General features: G+C 39.8%; 1 protein-coding gene across 1 annotated transcript in view; it reads right to left on the reverse strand.

Moving 5' to 3' along the window:
- The window catches only part of COL6A3 (collagen type VI alpha 3 chain), a 124,179-nt gene extending 108,757 nt beyond the window's left edge, over positions 1-15,422 (reverse strand). The window contains 1 exon segment of the mRNA XM_083350726.1: positions 15,263-15,422. The gene's annotated coding sequence lies outside the window, so the exon portion shown is untranslated.
- Positions 15,423-22,254: the final 6,832 nt, after the last annotated feature.

Here is a 22,254-nt window from a genome sequence, read left to right on the forward strand (position 1 = left end):
CTGGTTATTACCTATAAAGCCCTACATGGCCTGGGTCCGGGCTATTTGAGGGAACACCTGCTGCCGGCATCAAACGCCCTTCGCCCAGTGCGCTCCCACAGGGAGGGTCTGCTCAGGGTGCCGCCGGTGAGAGATTGCCGGCGGGTGACACCCAGGGATAGGGCCTTCTCAGTGGGAGCGCCTGCCCTCTGAAACCAGCTGCCGGTGGAGCTGAGGACTGCCCCCGACCTCCGATCATTCCTCCGGGGCCAGAAGACCTGGCTCTTTGAGCTCTCAGGCCCAGGCTGAGGAGAAATTTTTAACTGGGGTTTTAAGTATACAGGGTCAATTTAATATTTTTTAATTTGGTTTTTTAACTTTTGTATGGTGGATTTTTTAATTCCCTGTAAACCGCCCTGAGTCCTCAGGGAATAGGGCGGTATATAAATGTAAATAAATAAATAAATAAATAAATAAATAAATAAATAAATAAATAAATAAATAAATAAATAAAACAAGAAGTAGAAAACTATGTCAGGAGTTGTACCATATGTGCCACCATGAAAAGAATTCCAGGGAAAACCCCTGGGCTACTGCAGCTGGTGGCAGACCCTTCTCAACCATGGGAAGAAATAGCTATGGACTTTATTGTAGACCTACCCAAAAGTAGAGGAAATACTGTCATCTGGACTGTGATAGATCTGTTTTCGAAGCAGGCTCATTTTATCGCCTGTAAAGGACTCCAATCTGCACAACGACTGACTAAATTGTTCCTGAAACATATCTACTGACTGCATAGTGCCCCTAAGCAAATAATTTCAGATAGAGGAGTGCAGTTCACAGCAAAATTTTGGAGGAATTTTCTTAAATTATTTGTACAAATAATATATCTAGAAAGATATACTGTAGAATTGGTTGCAAAAAGCAGTAACTGTAATTTAAAAGAGAGCTTAGAATAAGAAAACGTATATTTAAAAAGCACATATCAGGAATATGTGTATGTACAAGAAAAGTAAATGTATACAAAGTACATTTTTATAATGTATAATTATGTTATGTAAATTAAAGAAAGATGTGTAAAAAACCTTTGTATGTTATAATGCATTCGGAATGTAAACTATTATGGCATTTCCTATGATTAAAATAACTATGAAAGAAGAAATGGCAGACTATTTTTAGCATATTATTTCATATAGGAATAAAAGAGCAGATAAAGCTTACACTTGTATGCCCTTCCCAAATTAAATTTCTAGTTTGTCGTAATTCTTGATGGTCTTGTTTCCTGTGCACATGAATGATATTATTTGATTTTTGTATGAAGAAACAGATAAAATTACCCTTTCTGCTGTATAGTAAATCCAATATATTGCTTTTCCAATGCTGCAAAAACTAAAGTAATAATATCAAGATGCATTTTTAAAATGTCAGGATTTTTTTAGACTCAAGTAAGTTTGTGTGCCAACTCAGTGCTTATGACTAATAAGGATACAGGTTAAAAAAATCCTAGTGGTTCTATCATAAAAGAGGTGTATATGTATTTTTTTTATACATCGTATTTATAAGTAAGCTTCTGATATTGCACTTTAAGCTGGTAAGAGGAAAATGACTTTTTTGGGGGAGAATAAGAAACCTTTCAGAGCTCAACAAGCTTTTGTACAGTATGTAATAAGAATGTTACCAACCACATGTTGTCCACCCATGCCACTCTTATGAAATACAGACTTCTAGGGTCAGGAAAAATTTATAGAATTCTACTGCTGATCTTCTGAATTAAAAAACAGCTAACAGAGGTTAGTTCAGTAGAAAACTCGCAGGGCTTGGCTCCAGCACAATTTGTACAATGGGACTAAGAATGGTAGGTGAATGGCTCAAAAACAAGTCCTTCTGTACAAATCCATTTGAAATACATCTGCAAATCACGCTAAGAGACCATTTAGCCCAGCATTCTATGTCCCACAGTAATCAACTGGATTGTTCAGGAAGGTTGCTGTTTGGACAAGAAAGCAACAACCCCTTTTCATTGTTATTTAAGATATACTAGCTGTTATTCAACAGGTAGTGAACAATCAGCAACATTATTAACTACAGATAGTTTAATTCTCTCTAAATTTGTCTGTTTCCTTTCTTAAAGGTAAAGGTTCCCCTGCACATGTGTGCTAGTCGTTTCCAACTCTAGGGGCCGGTGCTCATCTCCGTTTCAAAGCCGAAGAGCCAGCGCTTGTCCGAGGACGTCTCCGTGGTCATGTGGCCGGCATGACTAGACGCCAAAGGCACACGGAATGCTGTTACCTTCCCACCGGAGTGGTCCCTATTTTTCTACTTGCATTTTTACATGCTTTCGAGCTGCTAGGTTGGCAGAAGCTGGGATGAGTAACAGGTGCTCACTCTGTTACGTGGCACTCAGGATTTGACCTGCCAAACTGCCAACCTTCTGATCGACAAGCTCAGCATCCTAACCCACTGAGCCACCACGTCCCGTGTTTCCTTTCTTACAACAATCTAAATAAATTCTCATTATCACCTCTGGTCACAGGAAAGCCTATGCTCATTGATTATATTTTATACTGAACAGTGTTTCCTCTTATTGGTCCTGATTCTTCACAAGTTTTTTAACATTGTTTCACAGAAAGAAAAACTTTTATTTATATTTTCATACTTGGTATGATTTTATATACCTGTGTCCTGTCTCCATTCAGCCTCATGCACTGTAAGCTAAAAGATTCAAAATAAAATTTCCTGACTGGGTTTGGCTTAGCTACCAAACATCTCGCTAACCTTTTTTTGGTTTTTTTGCATATTTCCATCTCATATCACTTTGAAGGTATGCTTTTTAAAAAAAACACATTTAAATTTTTATTTAGGTAATTTTTTTATAAAACCCAAAAATCATTTCTTCACCAGTTACGGCCTTTTAAGATTCCATTAGTATTGTGAATGAAAGTTCAAACTTTTTGAATGTTAGGGTGTGTCATTTTGCACTGACAATGTTTACTATGTAAGAGAAGGATGGAGTAGAGAGATGGCTCTGAGGAAGAATGAAAAATGGGAAAGAGGGATAAAAAATAAGCACTTTCCAGAAACAGAGAACATCTACATACAAGAGTATATTCATGTCCTCAACAACACATCTTTACAAGTGTTCCTTATACAGTTATTTATAAATACATTAAATAACTGAGATGTTATTACATCCCTTTATATTATTCACTGTTAATGTTGAATCATTAACTAGTCTCTTTTCATCCTTGTTTTATTTCCATCATATACCACTCTTACCACATTCAGCAACTATATATTTGTGCAAAAATGCCATAAAACAGGCCAATCCATTTTCATCATTCATTTCCTCTAAGTAAATAAATGTACAAATGAGCTTTCTTCCTTACATTCATACACTTCACAATGTCCTGCCCAAGAACAAACTTCTTATTCACACATCTCCTACCCAGCCATAGCTGCACTGTAGTTCCCCAATTTTGATCATTGCCACCCCCTGTATCCTATCAAACACTTCTCAGATGCACTTCACGAACTAATTTCCTGCTTTTTGCATTCACTCTTGGTATTTTCTCCTTCCTGTAGGGAAACAGTAATGGCATTCTTTCAGTCATCAGGTACAGATGGAGTTTCCACACACATGGAACTAGTCAGATACTCACTCCATAAGTAAACCGCATTCATATTTTAATATATTTCCAGTTACAAATCTGTCAGAATCCATTTATATCACATTTCATAATTGTATAGGTAGAACAACGTGCTATTACTGGGGATTCTGCCATCTCTCCGAGGGGGGGGGGAGAGGATGGTTACTAAAGCGATTTTCAAACAACAGGGGATGTTTTAACGGGGGAAGGGACAGATCTGGTTTGTATCTTCATTTACAACTGAAAAGGGAAGCAATAACCATAAAACCAAGGAGAGTTCCCTTTCCCATGGAAGGACCTGACACCTAGCAACTGACGACAGCCTGACCAAATGGATGAGGGGAGGGACTGGAATGGGAATGGTTTATATAGGATTGAAATGTAACTTTTCTCAGATTCCATCTTGTATTCCCACAATCAATTCCTTCCTAGTAAACATTTTCCTTTTGGACTAAACTTGCATCCAAGAGTTCTTATTTCCTAAGATGTGGATTGAGGTGGGTCCTGACAAAATCTATGCCTGAATCCTTCCATTTTTCAACATTTTCATTTATGATTTCCTTTTATTCCAACCAATGTTCTTAGAGACAATTCATTCACAAATATGTAAAGTATGCAGAATGAAAATAAATTTTAATGAAGAAGCTTGTTTATTAGCTGAAATTAACATATGGTTGTGAATATGAAAACCTGAGTGAAACCAGATTAACAATCATTATCAGAAGACATTATAAAACTTTTCAGATCTATACACAAAATTATTCATATTGAATAGTTGTTCCTTAATTGGTAAAATGCTTCTGCTTCATGGTTGATTTCACTAGTAGCTCTGAAGGAATACCATTTTCAGATTTAAGAAAAAAAGGATGAAAAACACTGATCAAGCACAATTTGCCCCCCTCCCCTATAGCAAAATGCCTTATGAAGGTGCAGTTTGAAGGAGATTTATCATTTAAATATTAATTTTGAGAAAAGTGTTTTTAATTTAACATTAATTTTGGCATAGTTAATTCCATGTTATCTGTGATTTAAGTCATATCCGAGGGCCAGGTTCATGAAGACTTGTGTAGATGGGCTGGCTAGATTGATTATATAAACTTGGCTATTCTGATTTAGATCAGAGGGCCAGGAAAACAAATGATAGGATCCACTTTCTTACCAGAAATCTTTCTCTGGTGTGGCCCATGCAGGCCTGTTGCCTATATACAAAAAGGACATACAATATTTGCCTGCAAATTACAACCTATCAGCCTGTTAAGCATAATAAGCAAGGTCTATCTAGACATCTATATAATAAACTAATTGATTGGATTGATTCAGAGCATAAACTGGCTAATGTGCAAGCAGGCTTAGGTCTGGATATAGACATCCCCTCATATTTCAACATCTGGTGAAAAATATACATCTAAAGCAGTGGTGGGATTCAGGCAGTTTTGTTGGCCAGGCCCAGAACGGACCTCTGGAAGTGGCATCCACACAGAGAACCGGTTGTTCACATATTTGAATGCCACCACTGATCTAAAGTAGACTCTACACCAGGGGTGTCAAACTCAATTTCATTGAGGGCCGCATCAGCATTGCTGTTGCCCTCAGGGGGCTGGGTGGGTATGGCCAGGCTGGGCGTGGCCTACTGGGTAGGCGTGGCTAGAGTGCGTATGGCCTACTGGGTGGGCGTGGCCAGCTCTACATCATTTGCATCAAGGGTGCCTATGGGGGCCTGGCCAGGAGTGGGACAGATCTGAGGGTCTCTGGCAGAAGGAGGGTCTCTGGGCCAGGGCCAAGGCAATGGGGGCCATTCCCTCACTGTTTCCAGGATGGCTTCGCAGGCCACATGAAACCACTTCGCGGGCCGGATCCGGCCCCCGGGCCTTGTGTTTGACATGTCTGCTCTACACCGTACTCTGCATTTATTGATTTTATATCTGTATTTGATCTAGTTCCCAGAGCAAGGCTCTGGACAAAGCTTCTGCACACCTTCATTGACAGATGGTTACTTTTGCTCGTGCATAACCTCTATATTATGAGAACTGCAGATTCAAAGTCCATTGCAGTATGCAGGTCACTATACTAATGAGATTCCAACTCACTCTAAGAGTGACGCAGGATGTTTCTTAGCCCCTCCTCTGTTAATAAATATATAAATTCAGTTGTCTAGATTTTTTTGGATCCTGAATTTGTCTTCTGGGGTGTTGCCTACTCCTGCCAGTTTGGTGTCATCTGGAAATTTGATGAGTTCCCCTTCAATTCCCTCATCTAAGTCATTGATGAAGATATTGAAGAATACTGGGCCAAAGAGAGCCTTGTGGTACCCCACTGCTTACTTCTCTCCATGTAGATGTAGTGCCATTGAGGACTACTTGTTGAGTATGGTTTGCCAGCCAGCTACAGATCCATCTGGTGGTGATGTTGTCTATTCCACCTTTTTCTAGCTTACCAAGGAGTAGGTTGTGGTCTACTTTATCCAATGCCTTACTGAAATCTAAGTATACTACGTCCACTGCATTTCGCTGGTCTACTAGTTTAATCTTCCCATGTATTGATGTTAGACTGATTGGTCTGTAGTTTCCTGGGTGCGGTTTTTTCCTTTCTTGAAGATGGGAACCACATCAGCCCTTTTCTAGTCCTCAGGTACTTCCCTGGTGCTCCACGATTTATGGAAGATGTGATGCAATGGTTCTGAGATAACATCTGCCAGCTCTTTCAGAACTCTGGGATGTAGTCTGTCGGGTCCCGGTGATTTATATTCATCAAGTTTGGGTAGGTGTTCTCTTACCATTTTCTTGCTTATTTTAATTTTTGTTTCTAGTATGTCTTTTGCAGTGGTTTGGGGGGGTATGTTGGGCTATAGTTTCTTTTTCTGTGAAGACTGATGCAAAGTATGAGTTAAGCAACTCTGCTTTCTCCCTGTTGCCTGTTATTTCCTTGCCATCTTCTCTGTTTAGTGTGCCTACAGTTTTCTTGACTTTTTTCTTGTTATTAATATGTTGGAAGAAACCTCTTTTATTGTCCTTGATTTCTGTTGCAAGTCTTTGTTCATTCTGAGCCTTTGCTTTCCTGACTTCATTTTTGCATGTCTTGGCTATCTGCTGATAATCAGCCTTAGTTATGTGCCCCTTTTTCCAGAGGGGTGGAGGGGGACATGGAAAGATTAACCATATACTCTGTGCAGGAAACCCTCAGATCTAGCTTTGCTTCTTCTGTAACTGCTTGGCTTTAGTAAAGTATACTTTTGACTAACCATGAGCTGAAGTGTCTTGCTTTCTAACTGACCAAGCTTGGACAACTGACACCTAACAGCATCTCTGACCAGGAGTTGTCTCTTAGTAAATCCCATGGAAACTATGATTTCAACATTCATGAGCCAGTTTAAGATTTCATGATCTTCATAATAACCATGTGTTATCTCAATTACTGGGGCAATTCATTTGGGTAGAGATGATCATTTCCCAATGAAGTTTGATTTTTCCCCCCAGTCTATTCTACCACCACCCCTCTGGAGACCACTAAGATGGGTTACATCGGAGTTGTATGGAATATGAGAAATTCCTGAATGTTGTGAGTATTTGCTGGAAATGTTACAATTATAGATTAGGAGTTTAATCCTCCATCTTGTCCTACCATTTGTCCTACCATCCACCTCAGATTTTGTGGCTGTGAACATGGGCAAGACTGTCATGGCAACTCCAGGATTATAACCCTTCTCCTTTATGGTTAATATAAATTAGCTAAAGTGAACTGATTAGGTAAGTCCGGGGGTTAGTGAATGCAACATTGTATAAAGGAGTATCTCCTGCTAGTCTTCAGGTCTCAATGATGGTAATTTCTGGACTGAGGAGGTTACCTTAATTCAGTGAGGAACAGTTTTTCTTAGCAAAATGATTGAGGAAGTGGTGTCATCCCTATTACAGCTACTTCTGGAGATTGATTGATTTATTGAACAAATGTATATGGCTACCTATCTACCATCTTAATATCTAGACTCATTCCAGGCTTTGCTCTGATCTGATTTTAGAACAGAATTGGTCTTGGTCAACCTAATGAATTCCATTTATCAGGAGAGGGACTTGATGAGAAAAACACATAAGGCAATAATGCTACAGAAAGCTCTAGAAGACTTGACTTAGGCCTCCAAAGAGCAAAAATATAATATTAAGTTATAATGTTGCAAGAAGAGGAAATATTACATATATGACTGGAGATTCACCATTAACTGTTTTAAATGACTTTAAATGAAGCAAAATATAATTATTGTACTGGTCTCAGCTCCTGCTTATGGGATGGGGGAAATCAGCACAGCAATCCAAAGACAAGGGTGAGCAAAATAATGTACCTCTTCTCCATGAGGAATAAGATTAGAAGATAATATAAGAGCCTTTTCAAAGCTAGCTTGACTTCCTATTTTTTTGCTGCACTTAATGAATTATTGTCTGATTTGTTTTAATTAATAAACATGTTTTTAAAAAATTACTGGCTTAAAACCAGAGTTAAAACCTATACCACACTCAGGTATAGGTCTGAGCTTCAGAAACCCAATAAACTGGAAGTTAGCCTGGAAGTTTAACAAAGCTGCTCCTTATGTCTATTTCAACTTATCCTACATGACCTTTTTCTTGTTCCTTTTTACTTAATCCAGATGGAGATAATGCACAGGACGAGAAAGCTGCTATAGCTCATTCTGGTCTTGTGAGAAAGGAACTGTGCAGACATATGTGTAAACTACATTTAATATTCTCTCCCTAATTTGTTATATTATGAACTCTTATATCTTATTTTTAGACTACCCACACAGATAGATATGTCAGAGCTTTCACTGAATTGATGGAGTAGTATTAATAATACAAATATCACCACCAAAGAAATAGGAATAGGGAAATGAATTCTGGGAATAAAACAAAATGAATATTATCAATACATAGCTTGGGGGGTGGAATAGGTCACATTGCCACATTGTACAGAATCCAGCAGTTGTTGGAGACTTATGGCTCTTTCGAGACATCATATGACATGGTATCTCCGTTCCCACCCTTTCTCTAATTCTGCAGAACATACAGAGGAATTAAGAATGACAGTCATTAATTCTATCCCTGTAAACTGAGCCAAAAATGTTAGTCTTGAAACTGCTGACTTGCATTATTCTAGGTTAAAAACGAATAAACAATACTTACTATGTATTTAAACAGATACACAGTTTATCAAAAGAAAAACAACAAACAAATCAAAATAGTTTATTCCAGAAAGTGGATTCCAATAGGAATCTAAAATACCTTCTAAAAATAGAAAAAAGATATCCCTCAAACAAAGCAGAGGATTCTTAATACTTTCCAGACACGGGATAAAGGCATCAGATTAAATGTGGCAAACATGCAAAGACCATACAGACAGGATCTGATCAAGGATAGCAGGAGGTTCAGGCACAGATTTGAGGAGGTATTTCTTTCCTTTGGGACAGCTATGAAGGATTGGGGAGTTGCGATACAACTGAGAAGAAGGATGACTTGATGGGAACCATTCCTGGGAGTTAAGTCCAAGGAAATTGTAGGACTACCACTTCTTCTTTCTCAGGCCTAGAAAGTTTGTAAGGAGTCTATGAATCACCATGAGGAAAAGAACCACACATGGATTGGCAGAAACTCTGTCCTAACCGAAAAATCCCACTGAAGCCACTGGAATGATTTGAGTCATTCCAATTTTGGTCAAGAGCAATTGGACATATAGCCAGGAAGTGATTTTTGGCCAGGAATACTTTTCTCACCAGACAACTGATCATGAAGAGAGTACAAGAGAAAACCTCAAGGCATTTGGCCTGGCTTCTCAAAATTAGTCATAACAGACATCTCCCCAAGTAAAAGCTTTCCAAACTATTCACGGATTCTTCTTCACTTTTAAATTTGTACTTTATTATTCTTTCTGTAACACACAGTTGATTCACTAAAATTATACATGGATTTGATGCTTTACCTCTTTCATTGTCCAACTAGACCTCAATAAAACTAGTCTTAGTTATGCAAAGGAAACTGTTACCCATTGGCATGAGAGAATCAGAATTCCTGCATCCACCTGGATCTAATTTTAATCTCAAGAAACAGCTTTCAATGTTCTCAAATGAAAATAACATTTGGTATCTCTCCAGATACAGCTGGCTTACAGTCAGAGGTCCTCCTGAAATCACAGATTATTTTTGAACCGCATGTGGAGACCAGGAAGGCCTTTGCACAATTTTAACTTGTATGTCAGTTGCAGCCATGGTCACTCATTAGCAGTGATGCTGGTTGCCCATGTAATATACTGACTGATAGTTCACTTCTAGATGCAATTCAAGATGGTGCTTGCTATCTTTAAAGCTCAGAGCCTGATTATATTTGAAGTTACCGTCTCCAGGTTGAATCTGCCTCTCCAGTGAAATCAGAAAAAAAAATGTTGTTAAGGAACCCATCATCAAAGGAATGCCAACTGCAGGGACTATTGTGGAGCATCCTTAGCGATGGCTCCTCTCTTTTCCAACACCTCTCCCCTGATATTCAGATTAATAATACAGCTATGTTACTCACAAAGATGGAACTTGGGACTGGGTTACCTAAGGAACCATCTTCTTCCAATAGTGTCTCCCTGTCCAGTTCAGTTGAGTAGATTGGGGATGCTGAGGGCCATGTCAATCAAGGAATATCAGCTGGTGGGGATCACGCTGTCTCCTCAGCAATAAATCCTTCCCTCTGGAACACTTTTCCTCTGAGGATGACCCCAACTCCATTAGCCTTTCATAATGCTCTAAAGCAGGGGTGTCAAACTCAATTTCATTGAGGGCCGCATCAGCATTGCCGTTGCCCTCAGGGGGCTGGGTGGGTATGGCCAGGCTGGGCGTGGCCTACTGGGTGGGCGTGGTTAGAGTGCGTATGGCCTACTGGGTGGGCATGGCCAGCTCTACATCGTTTGCATCAAGGGTACCTATGGGGGCCTGGGCAGGAGTGGGACAGATCTGAGGGTCTCTGGCAGAAGGAGGGTCTCTGGGCCAGGGCCAAGGCAATGGGGGCCATTCCCTCACTGTTTCCAGGATGGCTTCGCAGGCCACATGAAACCACTTCGCGGGCCGGATCCGGCCCCCGGGCCTTGTGTTTGACATGTCTGCTCTAAAGCAAGGGTCTCCAAACTTGATAACTTTAAAATTTGTGGATTTCAACTCCCAGAATTTCCCAGCCAGCATGGCTAGCTGAGGAATTCTGGGAGTTGAATCCAACAAGTCTTAAAGTTGCCAAATTTGGACACTCTTGCTCTAAAGACCTAGCTATATGTATGACCCTGAAAGTGTTAGGGGCCACATTACCTACCTGAACTTTTAATTTTTGTGATAAAAATTCTCTGTTGCCTATATGTATAATTTGTGTTTTTAGGGTTATAATTGTGGTATTGTTTGCCACCCAGAGTCAACTGGATTTAGAAGAATAACAATAGAAATGGAAAATAAATAAATAAATAAATAATTGTAATTGACACCCCAACCAATAGGGAGGCATAGAGTCTAGTTGAAGGGTTCTCCTTCCCACTTTCCTTTCTGAGCAGAGTGATATCAGGAGCCTGGCTTCAGACAGAATACTGTTGTCCTCGCAGTAGAAGGCAAGATAGTGTCCGTCCATCTCTCCTCCTGGAAAACTTCATCTTTCCTCTGTTTCTGTTCCTGTTCACTGTCATAAAACACTATTTCTCCTACACTCTGACATTCTCTCTCTAAAAAATTGAAATTTTTGAAATTTCAAAAAAATTATATTTTGTAAAATTGAAAGTGCTCCATCACTGGTAGGTTCTAAGAAGACATTGAACAACCACTTGTCTGGAATGGTCTAGGGTCTCCTGCTTGAGCAGAGGGTTGGACTAGAAGACCTCTAAGGTCCTTTCCAACTCTATTCTGTTCTATTAATTCTGACAGTAGTTGCTATAACATCTACAGAAGCGGTTTCTCCTACTCTTGACCATACTTTGTGATAGATAAATCATAAATGATCCTGACAGCCAGGTTCCTTTTAAACAGCAGTAAAAATCCTCCATAGAAGTTTAACCCCAGAACAGCAGAAAACAGGAAGCAGAGAGAACAATATGGGAGGAAGCCAGAGGATTTTGTTCTAGGTGTTATACGCCAGAGGCCCTATCTGTAAGAAAGCATTAAGTCCTCAAGAGCAGTTCCCCATCCTTGATGAAAGATCATGAAAACACTGACTTTGAACTATGCTGAATTATGAATCATAGCAGGAGCAAAGAAATAGATGGGGCATTAGGTCCTATAAGCAAAACATCTTTTGTTGTTTCTTACTTTCTAAATGGGCCATTGTTCTGTCATTATATATCACCTATAAAGTTTAACAGAAAAGAAGCACATTCACCAATGTTATCCCCACAACATCACCACAATTCTATACCACAAATGGTGACTTGTTTACAAAGTAGAATACAGCAGAAAGTCATGTAGGGACATAAAAACAATTAAATTACATCAACCAATTAAAGTTTAAATGGATCCAATTTAGAATGTTTTACTGAGTGCTTCACCATGTTTAGGATTCAGTTCCAAAAGGCCTTTTGGAGGGCAAAGGAATGCAAAAACAGCATCTGTTTTTAACTCTTGAAAGTAGCTGGGTCTTTTCTTGGGGTTGCATGGCAGCTGCAGAAAGCAGCAACCCAGCAGTAGAAAAATCACTGCTCCTTTGAAGAACTGCAAATGGATGGACTGTTCAGGGTTCTGCACACTTCGAAGGCCTTTTCTGAATTGATTCCAAAGTGCTGCACAGTTCTACCAAATACCCACAGAAATTGTCATATCACAAATGTCAGAGAGCATTGAATTTTCTAGTACCATATTCCATATAATTTCCAACATGTCACAGGCAAGGTAGAATAGGAAGATAGTAAGATAGATAGTAAGCATAAATTGTCATATCAAGAATGACCGTCCAATTCTGTTATTGTCTATTGTGGAAGGTTCTATTAACACTCTACCAGTTAATTTGCAACCAAGAAATAGTTTTGCTAGCACAGCAAAACTTAACATCTTCTGGGTCAATTCGTCTCTCTTACAGTAGTCCATAGTATTATATATGGTGCTTTAAGTACATAGTTTCAGTCATCCATAGCAGCCAATTTAGGTCATACACCTCTACTCCGCAAGCTGCATTGGCTTCCGGTTGCCCTCCGGGTGAAATTCAAGGTGCTGGTGATGACCTATAAAGCCCTACATGGCTTGGGTCCGGGATATCTGAGGGAACACCTGCTGCCGGCATCAAGTTCCCTTCGTCCAGTGCGCTCCCACAGGGAGGGTCTTGTCAGGGTGCCACCGATAAGAGATTGCCGGCGGGTAACACCCAGGGATAGGGCCTTCTCAGTGGGGGCGCCTGCCCTTTGGAACCAGCTGCCAGTGGAGCTGAGGACTGCCCCCGACCTCCGTTCATTCCGCCGGGGCCTGAAGACCTGGCTCTTCGAGCTCTCTGGCCCAGGCTGAGGATTAATTTATTTTAATTGGGGTTTTATTTATACAGGGATAAATTTAATCTTTTTTAAACTTGGTTTTTAACTTTTGTATTTTTGGTTTTTAATTACCCTGTAAACCGCCCTGAGTCCTTCAGGAAAGGGCGGTATATAAATGTAATAAAATAAATAAATAAATAAATAAATTATCTCCATTCTGTAGAATGGGCTGAAGCTGGCAGAGAAGGAAAAACCTATCTAGGCCATACAAAAACGTAAATGAGTTTGTTATCAAATAATTAAATGTTACTTATATTTGCATATTAAATGTTACTTATGTTTGACATAGAATAATAAAAATTCCAAATTTAACTCATCACGTTTTTAAAAAATGTAGCTGTATGAACATATTTTTTGTTACTTCCCCACCCACTCCAAATTCAAGATTTGCCACTTAAGTACTAACATCTCCTTTTCAAAAAAATGTCTGCTTTATAGAATGTAAAGGGAGGTTGGGGGGAGGTAGGGGGGGAGCAGGGAGGGGGAAGGGGTTTTTTTTAAAGGAAAACTGTATTTTAAAACTTTTCAATAAAAAAAAGAATGTAAATTTAGTTGAACTTCTTGGAAGTTTTAAATCCTTTATAAATAATAAAATGTAAAACTCTCTGCTCCTTTACTTGAAACATTAAGCATTCTTAACAAGAACGATAATTCAGCAACTGATCTAGAATAGCGCCTTTGAAAACCACATTTCAGATTCCTTTCAATATAACTGCAACTATTTCCAGAGATACCAAATTGCTTTATTTAACTTTTCAACTTGAATTAGTTCACAAGACAAACAAGAATTCATACTGTAGATCTTGCAGTCTATATCAGTTTCTTCTTCCTGCTCATCTTGGAGGTCTTTATGTATTAACCCCTGCAGAGCTGCCTGGTCTCTTCAATTCATTTTGCAACAAAAGAGGCATGTTGCTGTATGACATGAAAGACTTGCATAGGAAATCTTTTCTCAGGAGCCCATTGTGAGACTAATTGTTTAAGATGGACAGTGGCTATGTTTATAAGTACCGTATCTACCCTTTGAAATAAACATTTATTTGTGGAAGCATATGGGGGTGGGTCAGCAGAGTAAAAAAAAGGTGTGCAGAAAGATAATTGGCCATAGTGTTCATCTGCCCAGGTGGCTGCCCAATACTCAGAAAAAAGTCTACAGAAACCAAAGTAATAGCTGGATACATGTTTAATTTTGCATTTCCCAACTCTCCCTGATTGAAACTGAGCAATCTTTCCCAGAAAGGCAAGACTTTGTTTCACCTTAGTTTTTACTATGTTTATTCCATCTGCACACCTCCTGTATTTTCTCCCCCCAAAAAACATTGGGGAAGAGTGCAGCATTGTTTCAAGCTTTCCTGAAAAAAATGGAGTGTGCCATTTTCTGAGCTGTCAAGCTACACACTTGTTTACAGGATCTTTTCAGTACTGAATCTGGTATTGTCCCTTCTGAGAATCATCTCCCTTCACTCCTTTTAGTCCCAGTCATTTAGAAAAAGTACAAGGAGAATGCAAAAGAGCAATTTAACTCAGCCATCCCTAGGTTTATTTGTTGTGTCTCTGGAGTCAATCCTATCATTTCTCATCAGCTCACACCCCTGCTTTCTGCCCACTCCCCATCATGCAAACAGAACTTTTCAAAGCACAGCAGCTAGAAAAATGAAGAAACATTATGGTTTTCTCTTGAAAGGACAGTAATAGAAATCCTAGATGTAACTTCACCGCAAACAGAATTGACCCCTTAAAACAGAGAATAAAGTTATAAGAGAGAAGACCCAAATCAATACATTCATAAACAGGAGAAAAGAGGTACATTTCGATGCAGATATAAGGATTTTCTCTGTCCCCCTCCTTCTCCCCCTCCCCTCAAGCCATAAAGTCTTCAATGAGCAAATTTCTCCCCCCCCCCAACAATTAACTACTAGCCAATCTTTAGTGCCCATTGAGACTGGGTTGAAGTTGACTGCCTTCTGTCAACTCAACAGATTGAACTGTTTGCCCCCTCCCCACCCCCAGGCACTCTGTCCCGGTTGCTCCTATTACTTCAGTGTGCTCCATCTAGATAATAGCCATAGAACTGACAGAGATTCTCAGATAAAAATCCTTTCTACAATAAAAGAAAACAAAGTACTTACCCCTGAGTAAATGCAGAATTAACAATTCCAGGACCTTATTGAAGGAATTATCTGCACATTAAACTCATCTTCTCGTTTTGCTAAACGTCCCTGGTTCCGCCTGGTGCTTTTCTCCACAGTGAAGGAGAGGAAGCTGGGATTCTGAACAGTAGGGTTTTTTTTTGCTGTTTTTTTTTAAGACAAATCCCTCCAACTGGGTAGGCGCAGTGAAGAACTGAACTGCCTTTTGGTGGAAGAAACTCAAAACGGGATTGTCCCTAATATTACAATCAAGGCCTCCTCACTCACAAACCCAAACTGTAAATGAAAAGCAGATTTGCTCAAACAGCAAATGGTTGTTTCTGCTGACCCCTGTGTGTAAGATGATGTCAGAGTTTAGCATTGCCTCTGTTCTAGTTTTACATGAACTTTCTGCATGAAGGACCTCCTCCAAGTCACCTTTGAGAAAAGAACTAACATTTTCTGTTTTACATGTTTCCACAAGATGATGCATCAGTTGTTTTGGGGGAGTAAAAAATAGGAAATGCAATTAATTATTACACTTCACTTTTTAAATGTTAGTTCTGAACTGTTTACCTAACTGTAAATTCTGGAGTCTGTGTTTATGACACTCAAATAACATTCTCCTAATCCTATCTTAATTTTATATTTATAACATTGGAAGTGCACCTCTACCTTCTCTCCTGTTTGAAATATATATGAATTTCAAAAAATATATAAAATACAGAACAACAAAAATGGGGTAGAGAGGATTAAAAAATGAAAAAAGTTAAAAAGTGACAAAAAATCAACAATCTTCTGACTTTCTTCAGTACAGGTACAAATATATAGTAAAGTAACCTCTTACTCTAAGTTAAAACAAAAACACTAAATAATCATATAAAAATATAAAGATTAAACAATCAAAATAACATCATGATTATATAGCCAAAAAACCCCTCTTATTCTATGATTAAACATAAGCATAAAAGTACAGTAAAGATATCTATTAGTAAGAATAAAAATATACAATATTTCTGTAATCATAACAAATCTAATTGTAAAATCCTAAAATTAAAACTTCATTTTTATCTTTCTCAAGCAAGAAGTCCAAAAGTGATCTCCAAATAGAAACAAAACTAGAATTTATTTTGTCTTTTATCAAAATTTCGTCATCTCTGTCAGTTTTGTTAATTTCAAAATCCACTCTTCAGTTGTGGGAATTTATGCATTGTCCATCCTTGTGAATATAAAAGTTTCACCATTGTTGTCATATATAGAAACAAAATCCCATCTTTACTTCCAATGTACTAATTCACAATAAAAGAAAGGCTTCTAGTTTTAATTTTACATTCATTTTTAATATTTTCTGAATCAAACAACATGTCTCATTCCAATAATTCTTGGTAGTCACATGTCCACGAATAGTAATAAAAGGTATTGTCACATTGATTACCATTTCCAACACTTATTTCATATTCTTATATCCATCCTGACAGTTTCTCAGGAGTTAAATATTAATGACACATCCTTTTATAAAAAAAAACTTTAAAATTGTAATTCATTAATCCACTTATTTCCCCATTGGTAGTGTGTGATATTATATCTATTTAATCATACACTCTTTAACTTATTTATCCTCCAGATTTATTTTTAATAAAGATTTATATACTTTGGCAATTAGATGTTTGTCATTAGTACATAAATCTCTTTCAAAGTCTATTTGGCGCTGCTTCTAATGAGGTGGCATTCCCTTCACCTTTGGCTCTGGAGGAATCCTGTTGTGATGTTCTTCTAACATGGCATGGAAGGGTGCATGCCAGCCTGCTGTCGGAAGGTAGGTGGCTCTCTCAAAGAAGGCTTGCCTTGGTGCCTCCACCCTTCACATTTGGAAAAGAGGGGATTTGCAGCATGCTCCCTTGAACCAAACATGTTGGATAGGTAAGTTTTATTTTCCAGCATTTTGTCTTGCATCCTGACTTGGAGTCTAGACATCTTATCTCTATCCAGAATAGAATACATTACTTGAACTGGCACATTAGTTTTATGGATTATAATACTCTAGAACAGGGCTTTTCAACCTTTTCACATATTGTACTACTTTTAGGACATGATAAAATCTCCGGGTGTGATTCAAGGTGCTGGTGATGACCTATAAAGCCCTAAATGGCATGGGTCCGGATTACTTACAGGAGCACCTGCTGCCAGTGTCAACTTCCCTTCATCCTGTGCGCTCCCACAGAGAGGGCCTCCTCAGGGTGCCGTCGGTCAAGGAGTGCTGGCTGGCGGCCCCCAGGGGGAGAGCATTCTCTGTGGGCGCACCTGCCCTGTGGAATCAATTGCCTGTTGAGCTCCGGATGGCTCCCAACCTTCGCTCTTTCCGCCGTGACCTGAAAACCTGCTTATTTGAACAGGCCGGCCTGGACTAAGGGTCTGGTTTTTTTTAACTATTTATTGTTAGGGCTAAATTAATTTAATTTTACTTTTAACTTTTGTATGTTGTATTTTAATTGTCCTGTACACCGTCCTGAGTCCTTCGGGAGAAGGGTGGTATAGAAATTCAACTAATCATCATCATCATCATCATCATCATATACCACCAGTGCTTAGCAAGGGTCAAAAACTTGATGACTAAAAAAGGGGGGATTTTCTGCTTTACTGGTTAGATTCATTTGTTGTTATAGAAATGGCTAGTTTATAATATTATGGAAAAGTAAAAAGGAGGTTTAATGTTAATGCTTCCTTCCTACTGCAACAGTGGAACTCAGAAGTCAATGTCTTATCTTTTCTTTTTCCCTTCTCCCCCTCACTTTCCCTTTTTCACTCACCCTTTGCTTGCAACCTCCCACCACCCTTTGCTAACAAAAGCCTCTAGCTTACTCTCCTTCATGCACAGTTGATTGCACAAGGGAAAAAGAGAGGAAATATTTGAGGTTGTAGTTTGAGATTTGTACTAAAAAAAATTGTATATTACTGAACTATTGATTAACCCAACCACCACACTGCCTTTTAAATACCTAAATGTAAAATTAGAAAATTAATAAAAAATATTATTTGAAAAAGAAAGAAAATCCCTCCAAAATCTGGCTGTAAATTGAATTCCCCTGTCTGAAATTATTCATATTGGTGTGCCATGCAGCCAGTAAATATGCTTAAGAAATAGCTTGGTTAGCTTCTGGGCAGATGGGAGGCCAGAGCATGCTATAAAGTGAGCTTGCTTTGAAAAAAGATCAATTACAGTCCATATTACCACATTTCCGCTACTCTCCGGTAATTCAACAATAAAGTCCATAGCGATCTCCTCCCATGGCTGAGAAGGATCTGCAACAGGCTGTAACAGTCCAGGGGGCTTTCCTTGGATCCTCTTCATGATAACACAGACTGCACTACATTTTACATACAGTAGCTCTCCACATCTTTCTTTAAGCCTGGCCATCAAAATTGCCTCCGAAATAAGTGTAGTGTCTTTAAATATCCAAAGTGACCAGCTTGTTTAATGTTGTGACTGTGTTGGAGTGCTTGGGGTCTGAGCGATTCAGGCAAATATAATTTCCCCACTTTCCAAGCTAACCCATCCTTATGGATTAGGATGGTTTGATTTTCCTTGAGCCATTTGTCATTTGTCATTTTTTGCTTTAATTTCTTCGTCAATGGGTCATGTGGGTTAGGGCAGTGTTTTTCAACCTTTTTTGGGCAAAGGCACACTTGTTTCATGAAAAAAATCACGAGGCACTCCACCGTTTTCCACACCGTTGGACCTCCCCACGGTCGCTACACAAATGGTCGTAAGTCGAGGATGGCCTGTGTTCTCAAGGGGTTGGACTAGATGACCTCCAAGGTCCCTTCCAACTTCTTCTTCTTCTTCTTCTTCTTCTTCTTCTTCTTCTTCTTCTTCTTCTTCTTCTTCTTCTTCTTCTTCTTCTTATTATTATTATTATTATTATTATTATTATTATTATTATTATTATTATTCTCTATTTTATTTTATTTTATTTTGGGGCTTTTGTTTGTTTGTTTTTGCTGTGAAGGAAAAGGAAAGCTTGCATTTCTTTTTAATTTATCTTTCTGTATTTTCTTTTTTCCCTTCTTTTCTTTCTTCCTTCCTTTCTCTCTCCCACTTTCTTTCCCTCCCTCTCTCAATTTCTTGCTTTCTACTTGTTGTGGAAACTGGAAGCTACTTGCATTTCTTTTTAATTTTTCTTCCTGCTTTTTTTCCTTCCTTCCTTCCTCCCTCCCTTCCTCTCTCTCTTTCTTTTCTATTCTCCTTTTTTTTCTTTCTCCCTCCCTTTTCCCCTTCCCCCTTTCTCCTTTTTTCCCTTCCTTTTTTCTTTCTTTCTCACCTTTACCATCAAAAGCACTTCACTCCAGAGGGGGGGGGAAACCCCAAAGGTTTTTAATTGCTTTGGTCCAAAGGACATTTTATTATGCAACGTATCAAAAGGACAGGTTAAAAAAAAATCAGCCATGTAATTTTTCAGACGCAAGCGAAGCCTCCAAGAGCGAAGCGGTCAGATCCCTCTATTTCGGGCTGGGGCAAGGGGTCGCGGCGAGCAACCAGGCAGCCGACCAGGCAGGAGTCTCGCATCCTCAGCCGCGCGGGGAGTAAGGAGTAAGCGGCGCGTGCTGGGGAAGAAGAGCTTTTTCGAACGTTGCAGGCAACCAACCACGCGACAGCTCAGGTGAGCCAGGCTGGCCGCCCATCCGTCCTCTTCTGATAAGCGAGCCGGTCGCCTCTCCCCAGCGTCTCTCTCTTCAGCAAGAGACCCTCCGAAGCCAGAGAAGGGGGCGGAGCTACGCTGCCGTGGAGCCCTGGTGCCTAGAGAGGTTGAGCCCACTTCTTTTCCCGGGCTTTTGCTTCCAGCAAAGTAGGGCCGTCAGCTTAGCCAAGGCTCCCCGCCAGAGAGTCTTGCAGCGCCGCTCCGCCCGTGGCTGTTCCTCCTCCTCCTCCTCCTCCTCCTCCTCCTCTCACCGCTGTCTCCTAGGTCAGTGTTTTTTCAATTCTTCCCACGGCACACCAGGCAACATGGTTGAAAAACACTGGGTTAGGGGACTTCACATATCATTGTTTCCCAGGGATTATTTGAGAAATAACTTGAGGTGGTGCCATAATAGAATCTATGACTTGTTCACATTGGCTTTTATATTGAGGCAGTCTAGAGAGGGCATCAGCCAAGAAATTCTTTCCACCCAGTACGTATTTCAGGGTAAAGTTAAAACAATTATATATTACACCCAGCGTACTTGTTTGGGAGACAATTTATGGAGAGCTTTCAGTCCCTCTAAGTTTTTGTGATCAGTCCAAAAGGCACCTTCTACCCTTCTATGAAATGACACCAAGTCAATAAATCCCATCTGATTACAAAGGCTTCCTTCTCCCAAATGGCCCACCTCTGCTCTGTGTGAGTTTTTTCAAAGTGTAAGCACATGGTTTTTTTGTAACAGCACTGCCCCCACAGCCACATCACTGGCATCAGCTTGAATAACAAATTGCTCCTCAGGATGAGGGTGTTTGAGAATTGGTTATGCAGCAAACAGTCTTTTTAAATTCTCAAAAGCAGCTTGGCACTTTAATGACCAGTGTAGGGTTGACCTGGTTGTGGTTTACTCCCATCCTTGCCAGTTTTTAATTGTTCTGTAAGGGGCAAAGCAATCTCAGCAAATAAAGGGATAAATTGGCAGTAGAAATTAGCAAATCGCAAAAAACTTTGGAGCTGTTTCCAAATTTGTGGAGCTGTCATTCAATTACTGCTTTTACTTCAGCTGGATCCATTTCAATGCCTTCGCTGGAGATTCTGTAACCCAGATAATCCAAACGTGCCTGATGGAACTCGCACTTTGAGAGTTTGGCATAGAGTTTAGCATTCAGCAGTTTCTTTAGTATTTCTCATACTAAAACTGTATGTTCTGTATAGATTAAGATGTCATCAAGATACACCAAAACCCCTTTATATAAATGATCATGCAGCACCTGATTGATCAGCTGCATGAACTCAGCAGGAGCTCCTTGTAATCCAAAAGGCATGACTTTAAAGTAACTACCTAGGGAGCTGTTGAATGCAGTTTTCCATACATCACCTTTTCTTATTCTCTTGCAATAACACACCTGTCTTAGGTCTAATTTGGTAAAAATTCATCCTTACACCAGGTGGGCTAACATGTCTTTGATTAAGGGGAGGGGGTACATATTCTTCTCACTAATAGTGTTTAATCCTTTAAAAACAATTCAGAGTCTAAGCGATCCATCTTCTTTTTCCTTAAAAAGTATGGGGCAGCCACTTTGGATTTTGCGGGTTCAATAAAACTTCTCACTAAATTCTTATCAATGTACTCCCTCAATTCTTCCACTTCGAGGGGGGTCATTGCATACATCTTCAGCTTTGGCAATTTAGCCCCTAGTAGAATCTCAATGGCACAGTCACTGGTTCTATGGGTGGGTGGGATATCACATTCCATCTTGCTGAACACTTCAGCCAAGTCTCAATTTCGCTGGGAATGAGAGGCACTCCTGGCAGGGGATTTGCCACAGCTTTTAGTGTCTCGGGTGGCGGTTCTGCTTTCTGCTGGTGTCATTAGAGGGGCTGGGGGGTGATGGCCCTATGGCTAACCTCAAGGTTCTCATTCCATTCTCCCACCATATTAAAGGTTTCCACTTGTCCAACCAGGATAATCCCAAGATTACTGCCTCAGTCATTTTGGGGACTACCACAAACTGGATAAGTTCCCAATGCTCTCCCACCTCTCATCAAACTGGCTCAGTTAGGTGGGTGACTAGGACTCCACCCAGTAAGGACCCATCTGCCTGTTTGAACCTCATGGGGGAGAAAAGCATTTTTGCTCTGATGCCTAATTTGAGAATGGTAGGGAAGTTGATTAGGCATTGTGAACACCCAGAGTCTATCAGCACATGTAAGTCCATCCATGCTCCTGTCTTAGGGACCAACAGCTTAGCAGAGAAGAAAAAGGGTGGTACAGGCTGACTCACCATCAGGTCATTTTCTGCCTCATCATCGCTG

The sequence above is a fragment of the Vipera ursinii genome, assembly GCF_947247035.1.
Source record: "Vipera ursinii genome assembly, chromosome: 1".
NCBI lineage: Eukaryota > Metazoa > Chordata > Lepidosauria > Squamata > Viperidae > Vipera > Vipera ursinii.